We start from the raw sequence: 9,849 nt of genomic DNA, 5'->3' as shown, positions 1-9,849 counted from the left end.
TAAGTCCATGAACAGAGAAAATGAGAAGAGAAAAAATATCTTTAATTCTTAATGCCTCTAGTGTTGTGCCTTCCGAGCACACAAGTAATGGGAATTAGTGTGTGCACTGAATGCAGTCCAGACTCCTGGGTAATGAGTAATTAGTACTAAGCTATACTACATTAAGGACCATTAGGAGATAATACTTCTCCTTAGCCTAGTTTTACTGGGCCATTTCTTTCAGATTAATTTGTTCTGTTCTCAGGAAAAAAAAAAATCAATTAAAGATGATAGAATAGATAAAAAAAACCCCAACAAAACAGTAGGCACAAATGACTTTTTTATTTTCCTGTGGTAGTTCCCTTAAAGCCAGCACCAGTGGGAAGTGGAAAGCCTGTGCAGCTAGAAGGGTTAGTGGAAGGGGGAAGGGAGAGCAAAAGAAGGTGGTTGCCTGACTGGTTGCTGCCTTCACACGTTGTTAACAAAGCTGCATGAAGAGACTGAGAAAGATGTTCTAAACTGAGTGGGTATCTCTTCTCATGAAAGAAGTTGGAAAAGGACTATGATGCCGTGACTCACCATTTCTTCTCATCACCCCACAGCCACTAGCCACTTCTTTTAGAATTGTGAAAAATCCACAATACAGTGAGATAATTAATGTTAAAATCAGCTATGAGCTACATGATTGTATTATGGGGACACATTTTATTTTAATCTCTCAAATTTGTTGCAAATCTCTTTGGGCTGTTGTGGCTTCTTTTTTGAGTTGTCTATGCCTGAAGCTTCCCAGGTTCTAAAACAGCAATAAACTCTCCTGGTCTTGTGTAACTCTGGACAGATGGTAAATGCTGTAGTGCCTTTCAGTTGAATATCAAAGCATGAACAGCAGTTGTGATTATTATTTTCTAGTGATGGTGTCATCCTAAAGATTCTTCAGTTGCTATCAGGGGATAAACTGATGTACACGGTCAAAGTAATTCACAAGTTGACAAGCACTATCTCTCTTTAACCTTGCCCCCAGTGAACAGCCAGACAATTCATATGAGGACCTTTAAGACCAGAAAAATCTGGTTTAACATGCTATGCAACCTGCGCATCAAACAAGTGAAGTGTTTGTGCTAGTGCCAATGTGCCACTTAAGCTAGCCAATACGCACTGGTATGCTTCCTTTTGGAACAAGAAACTGCCCTAGACCCACTGAGATCTTCATTTTGGGTAAATATAAAACATTTAAGAATCTTAATTGGGTACTCTAAATTTATCCATTATACATATGGTTGCTTTTCACTGAGCTGTAAATTTAGATTTTAATTTCTTTCCCCTTAAATATGTCTGGTTTGATATCTACTGGAACTAGGTTGAATACTTTTCTTCCAGTATCTAAATTTCTGAGTATATATGTATCTATATACTGTACATTTGCACGAACTGTATTTATCCATACATGTTTATCAGTTCCACAACTGGGAATTACAGACAAGACAGTAAAAAAAAAATTACGTTACACTGCAAATGTGCTTTTTTTGAACAATTAGAGGATTCTGAGTAATCAAAGAAGAATAGAAAAGTGTGAGAAGGCAGGTTAATATTTTCACATATGCCCGAGTAATTCAAAAGCTAAGGCTTACTTTCAAGAGTGGATAAACAGGATACTGAAGCTTCCAAGAGTATTTTTATTGTCACTGTAATTAGTGGAATGGAGAAAAAAGATAAATGACTAGTCCCAGTATATACCATTCACACAAACTAATGTGAAACTTCATAAAAAAAAAAAACAAAACAACTTTCTGTGTTACTTTGCAATGTCATCTTTTTATTCATTTAGATGTCAAAAACAGAACATTGACTTTAGCTGCATGTTCTACCTACTTACAATAAAAAGTAGAACCTAGAATAAAAATAAAAGAGCTAAAAGTTCTTTTGATACAGGTTTTACACACCACGCTTTCTTTTAATGTAGATTTTTGCTTCCCCTAGTGTGGCTTTACTAAACAAATTCACTCCAGGTGTCTTACGAGAGCAGAGTGGGAGGATCACCTCCCTTAACCTTCATGCTTCTTCTGATGCAGCCCAGGGTATGGTTGGCTTTCTGGGCTGCAAGCACACATGGCTGGGTCATGTTGAGCTTCTCAACCATCAACACCTCCAAGTCTTTCTCTTCAGGGCTGTCCATTCTCTACCTGGCCTGTAATTGTGCTTTGGATTGCTCAACGCAGGTGCGGGACCTTGCATTTGGCCTTGTGGAACTTCATGAGTTTTGCACAGGCCCACTGCTCAAGCCTGTCAAGATCCCTCTGGAGGGCATCCCTTCCCTCCAGCATGTCAAGTGCACCACAGAGCTGAGTGTCATCAGCAGACTTGTGGAGGGTGTGCTCAGTCCCACTGCCTGTGTCACCAACAAGGATGTTTAACAGTGCCAGTCCCAGTACCTAGCCCTGATGAATGCCACTTGTCACTGGTCTCCACTTGGACCATTGACCTCCAGCCAATTCCTTATCCATCGAGTGGTCCATCTGTCAAATCCATGCCTCTCCTGTTTAGAGACACAGATAACAGGCAATTCTGTGTTCTCACTTTTTCTTTGTGGCATCTGAAAGGATCTCACATTTTCAGGTTCAATTCTCAACGAATTTGGAAGTGTATATTCTTCTGGAACTCTGCTGACAGATTTCATGCTCCCCTGTCACCTGAGAATGTAAAAGACTTACACAATACAAACTAAAATATGACTTCCTACTTTTTTTATACTTTTCTTTATGCCAGGTAAGTCAGTGGAAGCATATGCAAAACATTCCTGTGGACTAAACAGAAGTTCTTGTTGAAATGAAAGGTTAATGGCTTAGTACCTATTACTTTTCTTAATCTTTTTAAACAAAATTATCTGGAAATACTAACACCACTTCTTCAGAAAATGAATGTTCATTCTTTACTCTTATTCTTTTTGGCCTGTATTTTCTTTTTATCATGGTAGCACACTAGCATGAAAAAGGCTACCAATGACATAAGTCTGTGATCCATGCCACAAAGAAACAACCTATAATCGATTTTATTTATGCCAGATTTAGGTGAGTCACTTTGCAGACTTAATGTAAACCACTGAAAAAGTTACACTTCTCAAGCAATATTGTTTATTGGCTCTTTTAACCCTCATATTACTATTTACAAAATTATTGATCTCAGAGACTTTTCACACCTTTTGTTACTTTTCTTACATTTCAGAGTTCTGTATTCTGTAAAGAAAGAATGGAATAATACTATGAATGGCATAATAATGGAATAATATGTGTTTTGCAATACATATCGTCATGTATCATGAGATATTTATTGAGAATTACTAACAGAAGAAGGATAAATTTTGGCACTACTATCTGATATTGTCATGGTTAAACCTAGTCTCAACAATACCTGGGAAATATCTGTTGATTTGCTAGGCCTGACATTTTAGGGATATGTGGCTCTAATTCTTCATCTAACATTTCTTCCAGACTGTAATTATAACCACTGTACCATGTACTTTAGTTGTCAAGTAGAAAAAGCACTGGAGCTTGTATTGTCTTCCTTTTATATAGCAGCTGTACCTCTGCAAGGTGGGATTTAGTTATTATGATAATAATTAAAAGTCTTATGAAAAGTTACTACAATAAGACAGAAATGTTGCATGCCAATTTCGTTCAGAATAAAGCGAAGTTAAGGGATTAGGAACTGAATTCAGTAAACATTATCTTTGTTTTGTAGCCTAAATGCTCTTCTCAAAAAGAGAACTTACATATGGTTACTGCATAATACATGTTCTCTACACAGAGAAGTAGAAAAGGTAAATAATAAAAGTTTCTATTCTTAATTACGTGATCTAATTAAAAAATTGTGTATACCTAAATATGGACATACCAAAGACTTATTTTAAACAGACTTGAAAGAGAGAAGCTCAAGAAGCAAAATCCTTTTATTTATTTCTGGGCTCTTCACCGCCTTAGTGCCTTTAGTCTGTGGTTGTTGTACTACAGGCCGCAGTGGCAGCAAGGTAGCCTCTAACAGCTTCTGCCAGTTATGGAATTGTATGGCTGAGGTTTAAAGCATTGAAAAAAAAAAAAAATACTAACTGTTTGGAAAAGTAGTTATTGCACATGCACTGTGCTTCTTCATGACTGAGACTCTAAGGCTGTATCTGCTCTGCAAAGTGGAAAGCACAAGAGGCTTTATGATCAGTTTCCTTCCTTTCCCCTTTTTGTTTTCTAGCTTCTTAGTCTGTTTATCTTCGGGGCAGAAACCATCCGTGCTCTGCTAAGGCAAAGAATATTGCACTTGTGGACTGAGCTTTGTCCTTCAGTGACACTTAAAAACCAAAATGAAAAGTTTTCCTAAAAGACATGCTCCCACACAAAAAGGAATTCTCTCAGAGGAACACAGAGGCCTTATTACATGACACCAACTGATTGCAGCAGTTCTGCTAACACCCCACCCAATTCACAAAAGTAAAACTGAGGCAGTTTCTGCCACAAAATGATGCAATGGAGCCTGGAAGGTTTTCAAAACTGTCTACAAGGGATCTTTTCAGGTGATTAAAATGGGTCAAAAAGACCCATTATAATCATCTAACTTAACGTCAGACAAAACATATAGCTTTTCTCACAGACATTTTGGGAGAACTTGCAGGTGATTAAGTATTCTTGCCGTCTGTAGTATCAGTATGCTAAAGCAGTTTTGCTTTTGAGCACTACGGAAAGAGCTGGCACATTTTTAAGGCCTAATGTAAAGACCACTGGAGCCATGGAAAGCAAATGCAGGTGGCTACATCTGAGCTACCGATTTTGCTGCATTCACAGTTAACGGACGTAAATAGACACTCTGATGGCAGTTTATCTCATGCCAAAGTAGATATCTAAAAACAGTTATATGAATCACACTTGGAAGTGCCTCTTTCTTTTCATCAATTGTTAAAGCAGCTTAGGATGAATAGTTCAGATATACACATCCACACTATACACATGCAAAGTCAGATGAAATGAAATCTTCCCAGAAAATCTTTTTGCATACTGTTACCTGAATTTGGTTCAAACCTGGTTTTGCATTGTTATTGTTTTTGATATTGATAGGGCTTTGCAACACAACAAATATTGCAATAATTCTCTATATACTGAAAATATAAAAGGTCACCTATAACTATAGGCATTGATGTTTTTTGCTTCAGATAATTTTTGAAACTAAAAAAATAATCACTTCCTTAATATGATCACACCAGTGAAGATAATGACCCTACAAATCTGTTTCAGTGAAGAACAGATAACAAATGCAAAGTATGCAATATGCATAAAACCTGCTGATTTGTAGCAAGTTACAACATAATAACTGATCTTTTACAGACTACAAAATATATGTGCTTATGATAGCAGTATACTTCGAAGCAATATTTAGTATCTTGCAAGAAGTAGAAATGAAACTGTAAAAGACTATAAATAAATCACAACTGCAGCATTTCATCTCTTCAGGTTATCTACACATTACTTCTCTAAACTGGAATGTTTTTAATTTCTTCAACATATTGACCATAAATGCTATGTGAGATTGATGATTTTACAGTCAATGGCCTACACCAAAGATAAAAAGCATGCTGATATGGCATTCTGCTCAAGAAATACTCCTTTTCATCTCCCTGGTGTTATCAAAAACTTGACTTGCTTTAAAAACTGATAGAATTAACTACAGTACTTCCTTTGTGTACTCACATCTTCATAATTTACAGTCTAGCTGCCAAACTGAGAAAGTCTTTTCACATCACGTTAGCTTTTCTAGATGTTCAAAACATTCTCATCTGGTATTATTAAATAAAACAAGCTTGTGCAAGACCTCCAGTTAAAATGAAGTAAAGAATGTGTAGTTTCAGAGTAATGCTAATAATGTCTGTTATTTCTATTTATTGATTGGAGGGGAAAAAAATCACTGCTCTATTTCAGAACTGCAGAGGAATGAATTTTCTTAAATCTCAGAGCTATATTTTTCATGAGTAATGTATGTGGCTAAAGCCAATACTGTTAGATTTATTAGGAATGCGATGCTCAGTATTTCTAAGGACTTAAATCAGCAATATTAATCCAATAATGTTAATTACAGAGCTATTTTGCAGACTCCCATGATTATTCAGCATCAAGAGTTAGTTATACCATGGTAAGTAATTTATTCTTCTGTCCTTTTTTGAAAAAAAATCTTTGAAAGGATCGCTGTAACAGTCTTCATAACGGTTAAGCATGTATGTTGATCCAGGGTAAAAAAACTATTTTAAAAAATGAATTAGGGACTCAGGAGTATGAAACACATTCAGATTTACCAAGGCTTATTAGTTCCAGCTCAGCACTATACTAATGCAACTATACTGTTTCTGCACAGACCTGGCTTGCATCCAGCCAACTCAGAGCACAGCAATCATGAGTCTCTGCAGCCATCCATGGAGATACACAGCTCAGCGCTCAGTATCTAAAGGTCGCATTCAGACCAGCCACCACAGCACCAAGGGCAGGTGTTGGCTCCTACCACAGCGTGCACATTCAGAACAGAGATTAGCAGTTTACATCACCCTGGTAGCCAATGAAAACACATTTCATGACTGCAGGAACAGGGCTGACAGACAAAATACCTAGCACACAGTTCAATTAAGGGTTTTGGGGGGGGTTGGGGTTTTTTTAGAATACAATAACTTCATTGTTAGAAAGAGGATATGTAATCCATGGAAATCACTGGTGCTTAAATCTTGATGCCTCCACTAGGATTTCCTGGGAAATGCAGTCCCTCCCGTGGAAAACTTTGAATGGAGAAAGACCACATTCAGAAGACTTCCAGTAGGTCTCAAGCTTTGGTGTCACTTCTACCACCCCCTTTAAATACCAGTGGCCCACTTGATGGGAGGCAGCCTGAATGGCCTACTGCTTTCTTAAACACAGATGCCTCAGCAAGCATGACAACAACTGGCTAAGAGCGGCCATAAATTTCTTTTCAAATGTGGTTGACTAAAAATGAAAATGAGCATCTACAGGGAACAAAAGCACAAAGACAGGGTTGTATTTCTAACTCTACTTAGTCAGTCTGAAAATCACATATCAGGTGGTGGGTTTTTTTTAATTTAAAATTAAAATAAACTGGTAAAAAGGTTAAAATCTTGGAAAAGTAAAACAAAAACAGTAGAGCAGTTTATCCAGCATTATCATAGTTCCAAGAAGAAATGAGAAAGCGTTGGAACAGAAAAAGTGTTTAGGGGCTGAATATCATTGTAGTTTACCTGTATGAGTCTTTTCCTCATGAACCAAATACATTTTTCTGTAATGACAGAATGCAAACTGCTTTTTATATCCTTCTTTGAAGGTATTTAAATCTGACCATTTCAACATGAGATGAATTACTTGCAAGAAAGAAAGATGAATTTGCCACGATTGAGGAACTGGATTAGTGTTTCAGGGAATTAGCCAACTCTATCGTTTGCTCCAGCTATGCTGGGAAATCTCTTTTCTGTACTATAAATCAGTAGAAGATATTTTAACTACATGCATAAAATATAAAATATTTCAGGCCAGTTCCTGCTACCCCAAGTGATAACAAAATTTTCTGAAACATTCTCAGACTAGTACTGACTTATTAAAGGCCTCTGTGTCACATATATTAATTGAGAGGACATTAACTACTAAACAGAAAAAATGCTAATTCATGGTCATAGAGCAGACATTTGAAACTTAATTCATACTGAGAAAGTATGGAAATAATTTTTTTAAACAGTGAGGTACACTACAAGAACAATCTTAAATGCCAGCATCCTGATCTTAGGAAATGGGATGGCTTTTGACATATGCTGGCAGTGTTGATGTTTAAGAGGAAGAAAATGGTAATACTGGTACTCTTGGAACCTAGAAGGAGTCTTATGGTCAGAGTATATTAAATTGTGTTGCAATCCCACTAGCAGGGATGAAATAAGCAAAAGCACCTGGTACCTGCAATCAGAGGACTGATTCCTTTCTCTGGGTAATTGACAGCTCCAGCTAAGGGGGTTGAATGTTTATGGACTATTGATCTAGCTGACACAGCACAAGCTGAGTTTCATGTAAAAGTCTGTACTCAAATCAAATTAGAGGGTAGGTGAGTGACTCATAAAACATCTAACAGCTCTAGTTTAGAGGAAAATGAAATGGCATTGAAATGGGATGTTTCAGTAAGAGGCTATACCTCTGATCATGACAGAACGTCTTCCACACTAGTGTTATTTATTTGGCACTTCTACAAATTATTAACGATTTTCTAGTACTACAGTGAAACAATTCAATGGGAGAGTTCATTCTGGTAGGGAAAGAGAAGCCAAACTGCAGCCAGTGACCCAGACCACCCTGTATCAGTGCGGTACTAACAGAACATACTTCTATCAGAAACATGAGAACACTGACCCATGAGGGTCATTTTGCAAGGAGTACAGTCCAAAATAACAGGTCTAGGGATTAGGGAGGGAATCCATGGAGGAACTTGATTTTTCCAAATCTCAAATCTGAGATTCATTTAATCTCTCTTTTCTCAAGGAAACTCAGTTTCTGTGTTGCTTACAGATGTTTCCCAGCAATGAAACAGCAATTCTTCCATGCTAGGGGAAAAAAAAAAATTATCTTATTTCAAGATACAGCCATCAGAAATTTTCTATAAACATTCTGCAATATTTCAATTTTAATCTTGGTATTGTATGACTGACATCTACTTTTTGGTATTATAACTAAATTTGATACATCATTGATCTTGTACTAAGTAATCTGGCTTCAAAAAAAGGAAGAAATTAAATAATATGGTATACATATATCTCAGAGATTTACACTTTTCAACAACAAGACCTGCAGCCTGATAAAGTAGATGAAAATGAAGGTAAGGTGAAATTTAACAGCAATTTTCCAATATTTGATACCAAACAGAAGTATTAGGAAATTAATATACCAATGACATAGCATCTTAATATTTTAGTAGAATATTATCAACAGTAAATTTTCTGTGGTCTAAAAGGCTATGACAGTTCAAAATATGTTAGCACATATTAAAACAATGACTGCATTTCTCATTTCAAATGCATCTGATTTTCATAGAGCACCAGAAAGTCATCATCCCTGCTGCGATCATAGATTACAGAAAATAGAGGATGTAGATTGTCATGCTTCACTGAATACATTTTTATTACATTTAATGTTATTTAAATGATTGCAGAGCATACTTGAAAAATTGTGCTCCATCCTTGCCCAGAACCCTTAATGAAAGGCTGTGACTAGAGCAGTGAAATATATGCTAAAGGCTACCCAATTATTTACTTAAAGATTGCAAGTTTTTTCTATTATTGTAGTGTATATTCAACAATGTTTAAGAACAGCTTAAAATATTATTAAATAAAAATAATGTTGCATAAATCTTTTTCCCCAAAAAATAAAAAGCATATTTTACAAAGTGAATCTATGAGTATTGAAGATAAAATGTAACAGTCTTTCCTATAGACTGTTTGAATTCTTCAGAAATCTTCATCTCAAAAAATAGAAAGGAACGGCTACACTTTTTAATGGGCACAGGTAATCAAAAGAATAAAGGCCTTTACAGGAACTTGTCACTATCCAGAATGAAGCCTCCTGCAAGGCACAAAAAGGTTGAAGAATTTCATTGGCTTTTGCTTTGCAAAGTTTAGGTAGTCATAAAAGGCAACCTGAGAAGATCAGACAGGCTGTGAGAAAATACAGCAAGGAAACCAGTTCTGAGCAGACAAGTGACATACACTAAGCAAAAGTGGTTCTGTGTTTTAATGAAATAGGATTTAAGGCTGAACAAATATAAAAATAGATGTCATTGACCCTCTGATACCATCGTGAATTTCACCCA

The 9,849-nt window shown here is 36.4% G+C and overlaps 1 long non-coding RNA gene across 2 annotated transcripts in view; it reads right to left on the bottom strand.

Annotated features, from left to right (window-relative positions):
- Positions 1-1,763: 1,763 nt before the first annotated feature.
- Positions 1,764-9,849, bottom strand: part of LOC114013476 (uncharacterized) — a 46,399-nt gene continuing 38,313 nt past the window's right edge. For both annotated transcript variants that reach the window (XR_008747900.1, XR_003556478.2), the window contains exon 5: positions 1,764-8,587. This is a non-coding gene — a long non-coding RNA (uncharacterized LOC114013476). The remainder of the gene's footprint in view (positions 8,588-9,849) is intronic.

This window comes from Falco peregrinus, chromosome 6, assembly GCF_023634155.1.
Source record: "Falco peregrinus isolate bFalPer1 chromosome 6, bFalPer1.pri, whole genome shotgun sequence".
Classification (NCBI taxonomy): domain Eukaryota; kingdom Metazoa; phylum Chordata; class Aves; order Falconiformes; family Falconidae; genus Falco; species Falco peregrinus.
Note: the sequence above shows the minus strand (reverse complement) of the source record. Positions and strands in the feature narration are given on the sequence as shown.